Source organism: Scardinius erythrophthalmus (assembly GCF_964197995.2).
Source record: "Scardinius erythrophthalmus genome assembly, chromosome: 23".
Classification (NCBI taxonomy): Eukaryota; Metazoa; Chordata; class Actinopteri; order Cypriniformes; family Leuciscidae; genus Scardinius; species Scardinius erythrophthalmus.
Genome location: NC_138243.1, coordinates 16,428,009 through 16,443,495, shown reverse-complemented (window position 1 = coordinate 16,443,495; position 15,487 = coordinate 16,428,009). Strand labels below are relative to the sequence as shown.

Here is a 15,487-nt window from a genome sequence, read left to right as displayed (position 1 = left end):
TACAGGCAACATTTGTAAGATCTAATCAATATTTATCACAGTCAAATTCAATGTGGAGGCAAAGCACTGAATGTTACAGAAGAAGATATTATGTGGCATGAACACTAATCTCCATTAGAGTGGGCTCAAAACTGAACTGAGACATGAAATTACAATAAACACCCCAATTAGAATTAATCAGAAAAATGGTAATAAACCATTATCTGTGCATTAAAATGGCATTATGAGAATGTGTTAGAGTATTTAATATGCCACAAGTCAGGGAACAATAATGCAAAAGAACCACTGAATGGTTTTTGGTACTGTTTCATCAAAACTAATTGTCTGAAAGAACAAATTTGCAGAAATGAGTCAGACTTACCATTGCTAATGGATCTCTAAACCTTCAGAGGGCATTCAGGGAAAGGTGGTGATGATTCTTGGGGCTCCGGCTTTATATATGTTTTTCAAATATCAATATCAATATATAAATATATATATACAGTATATATATGTGTCCAGAACCAAGGCCACTGATAAAGTAATCACTGTTGCAATTTGTTGCAATCAATAGTGACAAATTTGTGCATCTCTAAATGTAGCTGTTCTGCAGACTTTATCAAGCGCAAGTCAATTAAACTATTCAACTGTTATGCCAAATGCTTCTAGGTCTCAACTCGATCATTTTCCATTTTTCTCCTTCTTGTCCTATGACATAACAGCATAATTGTGAGAATGCCTACTCGAGAATCACTAATTTCCTACTTCACGGCTTGAAACAATTTAAAACTAAATGTCATGAGGAAGACAAAAAGAAATGCAAGAGGCTTCCTAAGGTCAGTCCGGCTCTCTTGGTCCCTGTCCAGATGGTGATTTGAGTCTGTTATCCTTCTGCCAGAATTGGCCCAGCTGGGAAGTCATAAGGTCCATTACACACCAATGAAGCCCATTTGTTGATCCCATTTTGAGGGCTGATGTCTTGCTAACAAAGGATCACTTTCCTTCACTGAGGTGAGGTGCATTTAAAGGCAGCGGGTTTGCTCTGATGTGCACTTGCAGGGACACACACAAACATCTCCGACAGACACGTTTTATAAATACTAAATAATGCCTCCACCTTCGCTGGTCTGTTCTGTCAGACGTTATGTTTGTCTGGGTATGTGCTCGTGTCCTCTGTGTCTGAGAGAATGAAAGGAAGCACAGCGATGAGGAAAAGAGGGATCTTGGGTATTTGAAGTGCACTTGTGTCCCTGTAGAGGAGAAACAGACAGAAGAAAAAGTTTAAACTAAACAAAAGTCATGCTAAGAGTGACGTATGGGTTACGAGGAAAGGACAAATCAAGTGAGTGTAACGATATATTATTATATTAAATCAGAAATCTGTCTGAAAAAATAAATCACGTACTGTCTGAGTAGGTACTAGATTTGAATTAAAATTTTCTTCGCAACCGTTAAAAACTATGTTCTATAAAGTATGAATATGGTTGGTATGAATAAAGTTCAGACGTACTACATCCGCCATGTTGTTACTGACCTACCAACCAAAGCCACTAGAAGGCAAGCCTGCAACCTTTAGCCAAAAAAGCGTAACAGCTAATGCTAACGCTGCTCACAGGGAAGGAGACCAGAGGCTGTTTTTTTTTTTTTTAATGGATGTCAATAAGAGGCTTCACTACACTGAATAAACTGCTTTTGTGAGGAAATAGCTTATCATTTAATGAATCGACTGTATACTTTTCTATGATAAAAAGGTTATTAAGAGAAGGCAGAGAAGGGAATGTCGTCGTGACTGGTAGGACTCATTTAAGGCAGTAGACCTAAAAATACCAATGTTTTCCTTCTTTGGCTTTCAGGTTTTAACAGTTACGATAAGACTTGAATTGTAATGACTATTATAACTGCATGTATGCATGTTACGCTGATATTATGCATTTTAATGAATAAAGAGAAAATGTATAATTTAGTTTTAAATATTGTGTTATATTGAATGTTTAATGAAAATAAAAAAATGAAGTGTTCTTTCTGTTGCTTCTAGTGTGCCTATGATGATGATATAGGCTTCACAGTTGCTTCACTTCAGTTCCATTTTAATATTAAAAAAAAATAAGTTGCATTTTCTGTAGAGTCCACTTTTGATTTAATATGCAAATGTGTGAATATAATATTTTGCATATTGTAAAGGGTCAAATGGTTAGAGTCTTAAAGGAACACTCCACCCATTTGCATTAAGCTTTGCATTGTTATAAACCCAGTCATACTATCGAATGATCGTGCAACACTTTCTCATTTTCCCCTGAGACGGGAGAAATCCGTATTTACCTCTTACACTTCCTCCCACAATGATGCAAAAATCGTCATTTTGCGTCATTGTCGGAGGAAGTGTAAGAGGGGCGGATTTCTGTTGAGACTACAAGCACTAGTTTGCGTCTCAGTAATGACGCCACCGGCCTCGCGCCGTTCTCCCGCGCCCCTCAGCCTCGTCCTGCTCGCCACAGTAAACATGATGAATGGCGACTGTAGAACGCAAAAGCCGAATCCCGGACATTTTGGGCGATCTCGAAATCCAGGGCAAACTCATCACAGAGACTCGCTAGTAGCTTAGCTTTGTTGTTTTCAACTGCCCTCTCTTACCGGTAGGCGTGGCTTGGGAGTGGCCTCCTAGGGCAGCGAAGCAAGTGCATTCTGGGAGTTGTTGTCTTTCATCCACATAAGCCAAAAATACATTTTCTGGCTTTTCTTAGTCTAGAAAGCTCCAAATTCGAAAAATAATTTCTTTTAATTTAATTTCTTCTACATAAATGACCTATTTTAAATACACATTCATCTTTCCAGAGGTGAAGTATCCCTTTAAATTACGTGATGTTCTGTATAGTAATGCTTCAGCCTGAGTGGCCCTTCACGATGAGATGAAATGCTCCGATTACCATACTAGAGTCGTTTAACCTCTAAACTGCAGATCAACCTGGTTTTAAATGAGTTAACGACTGTAATTTCAGGTCCTTCAGAGTTATCTTTAAACTATCATTTAGCCTGCAATCCAGAGGATGTTTCTATGCGTACTTTCTATCTTCCTCTCTCCCCTTTCTGTTCGCACTCACATAGACACAAGCATATTTGATTAAAAAGTAGTTTGCCACTCAACACCTCTTACATAATTGGATATATAAGCCTTTATAGTTTTAAATAAAGTGCTAAATCAAATGTTAAATTATTCCAATGTAAAATCAATGATTTTTTTTCAATCTTGTTAGCTCTTAGAACATTTTCTGCTTTTCAGAAACATTGCTAAACACATTTAGAATCTAAATGAAGTATAATGGCATATTTCCAAGGTTCTGTATGGGATGCGAACTCTGTCTGGGGAATACAGAAAAAGAGTTTTTGCCACAACTTACACTTGCATGGATTTATTTAGCAACCTGTCTTTTATTAGAAATTATTAAAATTCCTGTTGTCTCGAGAGTCCTAAGTCAAAGAATACATGTTCGATTCTTGTCCCTACAGAGATTACAGCGGTAAAACACAAAAAAACTTCTTTCATTAGAAATTCAACCAGTTTCAGTGTCACCAAGCGTCTAAAATAAATATTTTTCATTCACATTTTCCTGCTCTTTTATGCCATCTTGCCTACATTTTTGTTTGTCGTCTGCCATTTTGTAAACACTTTCTTGATAAATTTTTATACTTTACTGCTGGTTCTCTTTTGCTTCTCTACTGAGTCTTTAAATATTTACTTTGCCAAATATTTTGTGTCGTAACAGTGTTGTACATAAATCCGGATATGTGGGATTTGTTATGGTTATGTAAAACACGGCCAGATAAACAAATACATTTTCCATTGCCGCATTTTCAGAAGAGCACTAATGCTCATAATGGTCTAATGTCTGTGACAGACTGATAGTATCTTTTCTACACTGCATTTACGATGTGCACTGCGCAATGTTCATGATTTCGAAGTGTGTGAATGTCAGCCCTATCTAACCTAGCAGGGCTATCCGTGTTAACATGGATCTAAGAATAGACTCATGCTGGGAACATCACTTTACTAAAGTCTCTTGTATTGGAAGTCAGACAGGTGCAAGATAATTGGAATGAGGAGTGTGTGTTTGTGAGTTTATCCATGCATGTGTCCTCACAAATCAGTGGGTCATTATGCTGGAACTAGGCATCTTCCATGAGCTTATTTACTGAAGATGAAGCATTACCCATAATGCACCTTTCAGAAGGTGCCTCGGTGCCATTTATCAGCTTGAAATAAATAAATAATTGAAAGGCTTGCTCAGCAGAGAGGTACAAAGACAAAGGCGGGAACAGCATGGGCACATCTTCCATGCTGTTGCATAAATAAGTTTAAACATTAAAGGCCAATTTGAGATTAAGATCCTGTAGCTGACGTGGCTCGAGCCCAATCACAGCATATGAAAGCACAGTCTCTGGAGAGATTAAACTTATTACTCACATGCACTGACAAATAAGCTCTGGCAGGCCTGGCATCGCTGAGGCTGTGAACACGTACCGCACACATTTACGGGTCACGCAGATGTTGGAATGCATGGGGGATATGTGCGTATAGAGAAAGAGAGAGCGATTGATCCCTCTCATTATCCTGTTCATGCTGAGAGTCCTCCTGTTTAAATCTTCAGATCTTCTCTTTCAAATATATGGCAATGGTCTTCAAACATCTGTAAAAGAGAACAGATATAACAGACTTTGACAGACCTCCAAACTCATCAGTTCTCCAGTCTACACTGAGAGCACAGTCTATTAAAGCTTTTTAAATGAAATCAAAGCCCATTCAGCTGCTCCATGGGTGTCCCAGTCTGATCATTGAGACATATCCATGGACTTCATACGCCATATTTTACTTAGAACACAACCAAGACCACATAAATGATATGTGAAAGTGTTTTTGTCCTAACTGGAATCTTTCCTAAACAGTATGTGAGATTAGAATAAGCACATTCCAAATCATTGTATGTTACCAAAGGTGTTCAGAGAGTAAGTGTGTCCCAATTTGTGCACTTATGCACAATTTTATGCCATTTTGTAGTATAAATACTATGAGTGGTGTGTTCATACTGAAAATTCCAAAAAGATAAAGTGCACTTCAAATACCCATGACACAATTATTTGGAAAAGTGAAGTGTGGGGCCTTGTGTTAAAATAACCATATACATTACAGTACATAAGTGTAGTGTGTCATTTGGGACAAAACTAGTATACTATTTTAGATTTTTTGAATAGTGCATCCATGAATGCTTTTTCTTACACCAATGTGTGCTAAAAACATTAACATCTGCTAAATAAATGAATGTAAATGTGAGGCTCATACATGTCCCAGTACTTAGCTGCCAATGCTTAGATTGAAAGGGGGTGATGTCAAAACACAAGTTTATGACTTGATTTAGCATCTCCCAATACTGGTGTACTATCTGCTAACTATGGAAGCTTGTTTCCGCCACTGAATAAATAATAAATAATAATAATTGCGACTTTTTAACTCGAGTTTACATCTCGCAATTCTTTATTTCTCACAATTGTGAGATGTAGAGTCAGAATTGCGTGAAATAAAGTCACAATTGCATGTTATAAAGTCAGAATTGCGAGATATAAAGTCAGAATTGCGTGAAATAAAGTCGCAATTGCGAGATATAAAGTCAGAATTGCGAGATATAATGAAGTCAGAATTCTGACTTTTTTTCTCGCAATTGCGACTTCATATCACGCAATTCTGACTTTATAACACATAATTGCGAGTTTATATCTCACAATTCTGACATCTTTTCTCAGAATTGTGAGATATAAACTCACAATTGTGAGATATAAAGTCCAATTCTAAGGGGAAAAAAGACGGACTTTTTTTTTTTTTTTTTTACCTCAGAATAGTTTATATCTCACAATTCTGACTTTATAACAAGCAACTGCGACTTTATATCATGCAATTGCGACTTTATTTCTCAGAATTGTGACTTTATATCTCGCAATTGCCACTTTATATCTCGTAATTGCGACTTTATTTATCAGAATTGCGACTTTATTTCTCACAATTCTGACTTCATATCTCGCAATTCTGAGAAAAAAAGTCACAATTCTGACTTGATATATCGCAATTGTGAGAAAAAAAGTCAGAATTGTGAGATAAAAAGTCGCAATTATTATTATTTATTTATTATTCAGTGGCGGAAACAAGCTTCCATAGCTAACATTTAACTATGCTTAATAAATAATAATACATAACTATGCTAACACCTATAAGGAAATGTCAAAATGGGGTCTGTGATATCAAGACACCAATTCATTGCTGAGTTCCAATTCGCCTACTTATACTACGCCCTTAAAGCATGTACTCTTTTTGCGGAGACTCTCCTCATGTGTTTATCTCATCTCAACATAAGTTTACACAAGACTGGTTAGCATGTCCCAATACCGATGCTAACGCTTTGTTATGCTTAGCTAAAGCTTTCCCATCATCAGTGAAGTACATACTTTTAGCGCATAGTAGTCTATAAGTTTGCAAATTGATATGCAGTTAATGTCTAGGGAAGAAGAGAGAGAGACTCTGTAACTCAAAGTAATAAGAAAAGTTTGAGTCAAAGCTTTAATATCAAAGCCAACTTCAAATGCTTAAATGATGAATGAACAGTTGTCATGAGCCGTTAGCATTATTCAGCACTCAGAAGGTTCAAATCTTTACCAGTTCTCATGTAGTTGGACTTTTGAGTGCTAATATTCCCACATATATTACCAGTTTAATCATTTCTGTCCTTAAACTGCTGACTTTGCACATCTATATGAATGTGCGTAGGTGTTTTTTATGAAGTGAGTCTTATCTGAATTTTACTGTCCTTTTTTTAAGTTCCTTGAGCATCAACATACAGCTGCAGAGACTTCAGTTGGAATCTTTTACAGATGCTGGAGGCACATCAAATCTCGAAAATGAAGTTTCAACTGATCAGTCAGTTTTGATCATATCAATACAATGATAACATGCAGAATGAACCATGTTTGGAACATCTAGAGTGCATTATATTGAATAAATTACAGATTAATGATGATTATTATGATATCTTTAAGATAAGACAAGACTGGAAGTCAAGCATGGAAATGGAAAAAAACGCAGAGTACTGTATAATTGCATAATGTAGAGTGGGAGACTCTATAGAAATCAGCAAAGGAACTTCCCCCTCTTCTCCTATTCTCACATATTTCAATATGTGACAACAGGAGAATAGCTCTCTTCTCTCTCCGATGCACAAACGCCTCCCAGTCCATCCAAGCAGAGGTGGTTGGTCCAGAAACTTCCCACCCTAATCTCATTTGGAGTGTGTGCTGTGGATTTGAGCAATTTCGCCTCACTAGAATGCTTCAGTAATGTTGTTAATTGTGATTCATGAAATTGTGAGTCATGATTAATTTGTCAAACACTGCTCTCCTTCGCAATGGCCCCACTCTCCCTTCTTTCGTTTAATTTTCATGTGCATTAAATAATACACAAACTAGTAGACTTTGGAGGACACTATGCTATTGCGAAGTTATTTAAGACTAAGAAAATCGTTTTAACAACACAGCTAAAGGGAAATTGATTTTGGCCTTCGAAACACATTTACTGTAGAGTATAAATTAACATGAATTGTTGTATAAAATATAAATCGGCAGTTGTGTAATAAACAGTATAGAGCTGGTAAGTCCCGCCCCTTCCGTAAAACCCTGCTGGACCTCAAAGTAGAAAAACCGTCAATGCAAGTGAATGGGAGAAAATAATTATTTTCTGATCCCGTTTGAATTGTGCCATGAATGTGAACATATGTTGTCTGTGAATTTTTTATATAACTCTCCATGTTACGGGTTTGACAGTATTTGGTATGATTCTTCGGCTAGCAGTTGTGGAAAAGACATAACGAGAAAGACTACATGTCGCCTTTGTGATGTCACCCCATAAAGTTGATTTACCCGTGGTTTTCACCAACTTCAACGATTTTGTCCTCTCCCTGAAAGAAGGAGGTGAAGTGCACCAAAGACACAGCCATGTTTAGCGGGATCCGTGAGCTAGTCCGTGTGCTAGTGGTGGTGACGTTTCAAACGCGTCGAGAGTTGTAGTCCACAAAGTGCTCTCACACAAAGTCTAACCGTATCAAACTTCTACCCGCTAAATTGTATCATTCTTTACACGAAAAGTTATATAAAAAATTCACAGACAACATATGTTCACATTCATGGCACAATTCAAACAGGACCAGAAAATAATTATTTTCTCCCATTCACTTGCATTGACGGTTTTTCAACTTTGAGGTCCAGGGGGATTAGCGGAAGGGGCGGGACTTACCAGCTCTATAGGTTTTAAAATAAATTTAGAAAAACTGACCATTTTATGGGTACAAAAGCAGACACACAATAAAACTGCACAGTGGGCAACCAAACACGTTGTACACGTGATGTACAGCATTCATTCCGTAAATTGAAACTGTCATACTAAATTTGCCTGGAAAATAAAATCAAGGGATTATGTAAGATAGTCATATTAGTTAAGGAGTTTGAGACATTCACTAATGTCCTGCTCTTCAATCCATTCGGCAGTGATACGTGAGGGACTCCAGCAAAACCATATACATCTATGATAGACAGCTTTGCCGCCTGATAAAATGTGCCTTTACAATTGTTTTTCTGGGTGAGCCAAACTTTGGGGTTTCTTTTCCTAAAAGACCCAAAAGATTACAACTTCTGAAAATAACTTTTCAATCTACTTGATTGTGATGTAATGAATGAGGGTGAGGACAAAGCAGATGAGAGGAGCAGAGAGGATGAATGTGAAGGGAAAACCCCCTGTTTCTCTCCTGCCTGTTGTATAAGATGTGATTTTTGGACATGGTGTTCTTACTGATGCTTCTCCTCCTACACCACTTATGGCTTTGCCATTTGAAAAATGCGTCAATTGTCTGCAAGTACAGCAGGGTGGGACTGACCTAGTGGGTGTCAAATCCCCCAAAGATCCTATCTGCAGTGAAAGAAGGAGGTTTTAGAACTCCGTTTAAAAAAAATTAGTTCACTTTAAAAGGAAAATGTCATGTTGCCATACAATTTTATATGACTGATACTTTTAGGTAAGAATAATTTAAATTTCTTAAAGGGGTCATAGAATGAGAATTCAGATGTTCCTTGATCCTTTGACAGTTAAGAGTTCGTTACTATAAAAATACCCTGTAAGTTTCAAAACTCAAAACTTTCTTGTTATTCCAAAAACTGCTTTTATTGAAACCAAGCCCAGCAAACGACAGGAACTAAAAAGTGGAGACTTGTGACGTCACACTTCAGCTTTGGCCCCGCCCACTGGAGCGTTAGTGAACAGTGACATGAGAACGAGAAAAGATTGATACAGGATCAATACCATTATCTTCCAAACGATCCTAATGCTAGGATAGTGGGGTTTTTTTTCCCCCAACAATGTGAATGTTGATCTCAGCACTGCATTATTTGTTTGTATTCGGTGTATTTCACTGTGGATTATTTGGTAAATTTCGGCGCAGACTTTGCAAACACATTTTTCAATATGGACCTGTCAGCAACGCCACAAACATGTAAGTAGTCATGTTTATTCTAATGCCTGATCTGTGATCAGAGATTTCTGATGTAATTATTCAAGTTCAGACAGATTATCTCTCAAAATATCGTTCAATACTGTTTATGCATCAGTAAATCAAGCCAGTGACTAAACAATCAACTTCACGTCGTTTCTCTTAGTAGGATGAAAATAATCTTATTAAAACTGTGATTAAATTATATAAAAAAGCCATCAAAGAACGCTCCCTTTCCAATTGCTCAAGCTGCCAATCAAATAGTGCGAGTTTATCTGGACACTTGCCAAAACTCGTTGAAATCAATCATCACAAAATCATGACGCTGTTACAATGTAGCCTACAGTAAAACGAAGCTCTTACTGTATTTACATTGTGTTTGCATTGTTATTTAGTGAAAGCCAGAGGTGTAATTTCATACGCGATCAACAGACTGTCTGTCAACCTTTCATGTGATGGGAATAGATCATTATGATCAATACTTTTCACGATTCCTTAATCTTGATAGCTGTAATAGCAAAAGTGTCAGAGAGAGTTCCACATGTAATACTAGCTATTTCATATGCAAACATGTCAGCCAATCGAAGCAGTGGGCGTTTACACTGAAGTCTCACAGCAGACACGGCCAAAACAGAGCGTTCAAATCAGAGGCTAAAATCAGGCTTGGAAAAATGCCTTTTATTTATAAATTATTTTTGATGTTAAAAATCATACTAACATTCTAAGGGCACCCAGGAAACATGATAAAATAGTAAAATAATCCAGTCTATGACCCCTTTAAATTGTGTTAACTAAAGAGATACGGATTATTCCTTTATGTATAGTTTTAAATTGGAAAGTAAGCGACAACATTTGTTAACTGAATTAAAACATAAATTGGGAAAATCTGACCAAAAATACACTTTATTGTACATATACTGCTCTGAGGGGTTGAATAACTCCCCAGTTGACCCCCCATCTTGGGTTGAATAACCAAATGCTGTTTTAGTGAGAGTAATCCATAACCGTAATCAGGTATAAGGTCGAAATCACAGAGCAAACCATCCAGAAAATAACCATCCAACAAGTCCAAGGCACATGCAAACAGGGAAATTCATGGAGACAGCCAGGCAAAAGATAAAGACTATGACACAGAAACCAGAAATAGCGTTCAGAAATGCAACGTAACATAAACAAGACTTTGCAACAAGTGAATAAACACACAGGGTTTGAATAGACAAACATAAGCGAGATAATCACACATAGGTGGCAAGAATCAGATAATGAGTCTAGGCAATGAATCATGGGAAATGCAGTTCATAATACGATCCAAGGAGAAAGGAGGAGTTTCGTCTGGTGGCTATCAGCAGCACTCCAGTGGACAGGCGTGACATTTATGATGAGAAAATAAATAAAATAAATAATCAATAAATTCCTTTTAGTTAAAAACCATTAGAAACATGCAAAGCACCAAAAAATATTTACATGATACTAATACTATAATAGCCTAAAACTATAATAAAAACTAGTGAAAGCTAACAAAAATAAATTAATTAATTCAAAGGACAAATAAAGAACAGAAATAATAACTAAATTATAAAAACACAAACTTTAACACTAATTAAAACATTAACATAAATGGAGTGTACTGTGATAGCTGAACTGGAATGCAATATTAAAGTTAGAATTTTGAATAAGTGAATTTATCAAAACAACTATAACTTAGTTATTTTGCAGCATTACTTACTTGATTCTACAGAATGATTTTTACAATGTGCTGAAGCACAAAGACTCAACGCCCACCTAGAAAAGAAAACAGCGTCTGCAGGCTCCTTTTGTCGCAAAATGAGTCAGTGTTGTCAAAGAAACTACAGATAAAGAAGATTGTTTAACAAACCATCATATCTGCAAGATAATTACAACTTGTACGAAACCAAAAGAAACAAGCTGAAACACACAATGGGGGAAAAAAAGGGATAAGAACTGCAAACTTGGACTGAGGCAAACCCACTTCAGTGAAGTTTTAGCTTTGTAGTTTCATGAAAGAGCCAACAAATCAATAGTAATGCTAAAGAACAGTAAATTATCTTGTAATGCAGTAGAAGGGAACACATCGAGATGAATACTGTAAACTGTAAACTCTGGCTTTAGTCTGTGTGTGATACACAAAACTGAGCTCCAGCCTCTCACCGAAGCTTTTAATGATAAATGAGAATTTCTGTTGAATGTTTCAATGGAATTGTCCTTGGGACCAGGCAGCATAATACAGATGATTGTCCTGAACTAAAAGAGATGCATATTCAGCGGTTCTCACATGCGCGCGCACACACACACACCATAAAGAAAAAAAAAATCTCTCTGTTGCCACTTTGATTCTGCTCCCCAAAATCCATTAAGCAGCACATCTTAAGAAGCTGCTGTTTTTATTTCTCTTTTACATCCTCCCTTCAGGGGGCCTTAAGAGATTATAGTGTCTGACACATTCCTTTTTCTATTTTTCATTCGTGGTACCCTCCTGCTCTGTTAAGTTTGAAGTGAAAGCAATTGTTCATCCAGAAAAGAAAATTCGGAAATCATTTAGGCTTACTGACTTACTATTATTTTGGACTGCTATTTATTTTGAAACATGCGTTACTTTCTTTCTTCTTTGACCATGTCTGTCAAATATGATTTTCAGTGAATATCTACAAATTTACTCTGTTCGTCACACAAAGCTATCAACTTACTTCAGAAGACTTGGAATATAATGCATTGGTTGTGTGATGTACTGTTATGATGGGTTTTATCCTTTTTGAAGCTTCACAGCCACTAGTTCCCATTCATTTACATTGTGTTAAAAAAGAATAGCTTAATTCTTACACACTTCTGTACATTTCACAATAAAAACATAAATAATAATATAGAATTTCCTGGATTTTGAGCACATGCACTATACCGATCAAAACTTTGTAATAATATATATATTTTTTATGTTTTTGAAATAAGTCTCATACGCCATGCACCAAGGCTATATTTATATGAATAAAAATACAGTAAAAACTGTAATATTTTGAAATAATATATATAAATATATATATATAGTAATTTTCTCCATCATTACTCGTGTCTTCATTCACATGATCCTTCAGAAATCATGCTAATAAGCTGCTCAATAAACATTTATTATTATTATTATTATCACTGTTGAAAATATCTGCTTAATATTTGTAATATACATAAGCGGTTTACAATATTGACCAAATAACAAGAATTTAGCATCATTAATAACTGATTATAGAGCACTATACATTTTTATATTTTACAAGACCACAATTATGCTACAGTAAGTGGTTGCTAGGGCGTTGCTAGGATGTTTCTTGCTGGTTTCTTTAATCAAAAGTGCCCACCCTAAGCATTCTGGTCACTATTTGACTCCATTTCAATAAAATGGTCAATTTTATAATATAAAGCACCACAAATTATTTACAATCAATCAGGACTGAAGTGCATGATGAGATATTGTTTGTCTTAGGCCTAATACAATTACCAGACTGATCATTTCACTTGCATCTGCAATAAAAGTAGACAGTTTGGTGTCTGCCACAGTCCTCTGAGGCTGTAATCAGATTAATTGTGCTTGTGTATTCTGTATTTAATCAGAAGTGCTATAGTAATCAGTATCGAGCAATCAGCCTGTTAATCAGTAGCGTTGTTACTACAATAATTTCCTTCACACTGTGGGACACTTCTGCTACTCCTGCCATTTAAATCCACAGAGAAAGTGACAATTAATAGGAAAAAGCCCCAATTTAATGTACTGAAATTAAATTACGATAATATACATTAAAGGAGAACTCCGGTCAATTTTAACATTGAGCTCATTTTTTTGTACATTTGGAGTGCTGTCAATACAGAGAACAACGACAAAAATCGGTGTTGCCTACACCGAGTTATTCTATTTTTAAAAGTTGCACCCTGTTGACTTCAATAGGGCAATGTTTAAACCTGCTTTTAGCCTCTTAACATCCTTGATGTGTCATTACAAGTGCACAGAAAATGTGAGTGATTCCTTCAGAGTGAACACGAGTGGATCTGACTGCAGTAGATGTGAAATATATGTATAAAAATGATGTTATTTAAGCCAGCGCACATACCTGTGTTTACATCCTGTTTTTTTAGTCGATTGCCGAGTTCACGCGCATAGGTTTAGTTACCAATGATCACGCGCGTGAACACGGCAATCGACTACTTTGGACTTCAACCGAAAAACAGGATGTAAACAGGTATTTGCGCTGGCTTAAATAACATCATTTTTATACATATCTTTCACATCTACTGCAGTCAGATTCACTCGTATTCACTCAGAAGGAATCACTCACATTTTCTGTGCACTTGTAATGACACATCAAGGATGTTAAGAGGCTAAAAGCAGGTTTAGTACTTGCCCCATTGAAGTCAACAGGGTGCAAATTTAAAAAAAAGAATAACTCGGTGTAGGCAACACCGATTTTTGTCGTTGTTCTCTGTATTGACAGCACTCCAAATGTACAAAAAAATGAGCTCAATGTTAAAATTGACCGGAGTTCTCCTTTAACCAAACATCTGGACAAGCTATTTTTTTTAAACATTTTATGCTTTTAGTAGATGCAAATACTTTGCCAGTATTAGAATTGAACATACAACTTTGGGAGATTTGAACCAGTTGCACACATTTCAAACTATATTTTACGGCCACCGAGGAAAGAAAATAATGGTGTCACATACTCAGTATTCATCAGTAGTCATGTCGGCATGTGTGTGCAGGTGTGTATATTGGTGTGTCGGGCAGATGGTGGGGATGGACAAGAGGGAGCTGCTTTGTGACCCACAGGTGGCTGTTCACAGGATACGACCTGCTAAAAGGCAGAATAACACCTGGAGAAGACTTGGAGTTGAAAGGTGAAGTAACGAGTGGTGAAGACACTCTCGCACACAGACAAATACTGAGAGTAAAAGATAGAGGGCACAAAGGTTAAAACGGATGCCAGTGCTCTCCGTTTATTTCTCTCTCACAGCAGTATATCTCTTACATAAGGTGGGCTATATGACCAAAATCTCAATACATGTCATTTATTTCATAATAACGAAATAGATCACAATATAGTTATTTTTCCTGGAAATAAGGTTATGACGCCAGCATTTTAGATGACAAAGTTCACAATTCAATTATTCTAACAGCAAAGGAAAACCTAATACTAGCCCATAAGTAAAAAGTTCAAGCTTCTTAAAGACAAGTAAACGATCAGTAAAAAATAAAAGCAAATGATAAACAGAAACAACAAACAGGAAAAATAGATACAAATGAATGGAAATGAAAAACACAAAAAGAGATCTTTAGCAGAATGTTTAAGCCGCTCTTCTCTATAAAGAAAAAACACAAAGCTATCAAATTACTTCAGAAGATTTTAAATATAATGCATTAGTTGTGTGATATATATATATATATCCCCGACTCACCTATTGTTCTCTACAATTTTCTGCATTTGGCCCCACTCTAAGTGCCCAACACATCCGAAATTGAGTTCTTCCTATCCGATAAAGAATATTTCGTCCTTGGGGACTCTCTGCCTCAATGCGCCAGCCTAAGGAGCAATTTCCCTCCACCTAACACCGCTGCGAGCCCCAGCATTATCTCGGGGGCATCGGCCCATCTAATTTGTCCTCGGATGCCAAGATACTGAGGCCTACTCTCACCCCGACCCATTCAGTCACAAGTGTTAAGACAAGCCCTGATTAATTCAGGCATTCAACACTCACGCTGAAGCCTCAGATTCCGTCCCGGCCAGCTCCCACTCTGCTTTCTGTCCGTGGTTGAATTTTGCATTGCTTTCGGTCACTACACCAAAGTGCAAATCCAAAAATACAACAGACTTAGCTTTTTTGGCAAGGAAAATACAAGCATAGTAGGCTCAAGTCTGAACACAACTGAAAGAAAGAGGCAT

The 15,487-nt window shown here is 36.7% G+C and overlaps 1 long non-coding RNA gene across 1 annotated transcript in view; it reads right to left on the bottom strand.

Annotated features, from left to right (window-relative positions):
* Positions 1 to 225: 225 nt before the first annotated feature.
* LOC308683354 overlaps positions 226 to 15,487 on the bottom strand; it is a 90,884-nt gene continuing 75,622 nt past the window's right edge. Inside the window, exons 3-4 of the long non-coding RNA XR_014029249.1 lie at positions 4,439 to 4,661; positions 226 to 1,229 (exon numbers count right to left, since the gene is read on the bottom strand). This is a non-coding gene — a long non-coding RNA (uncharacterized lncRNA). The remainder of the gene's footprint in view (positions 1,230 to 4,438; positions 4,662 to 15,487) is intronic.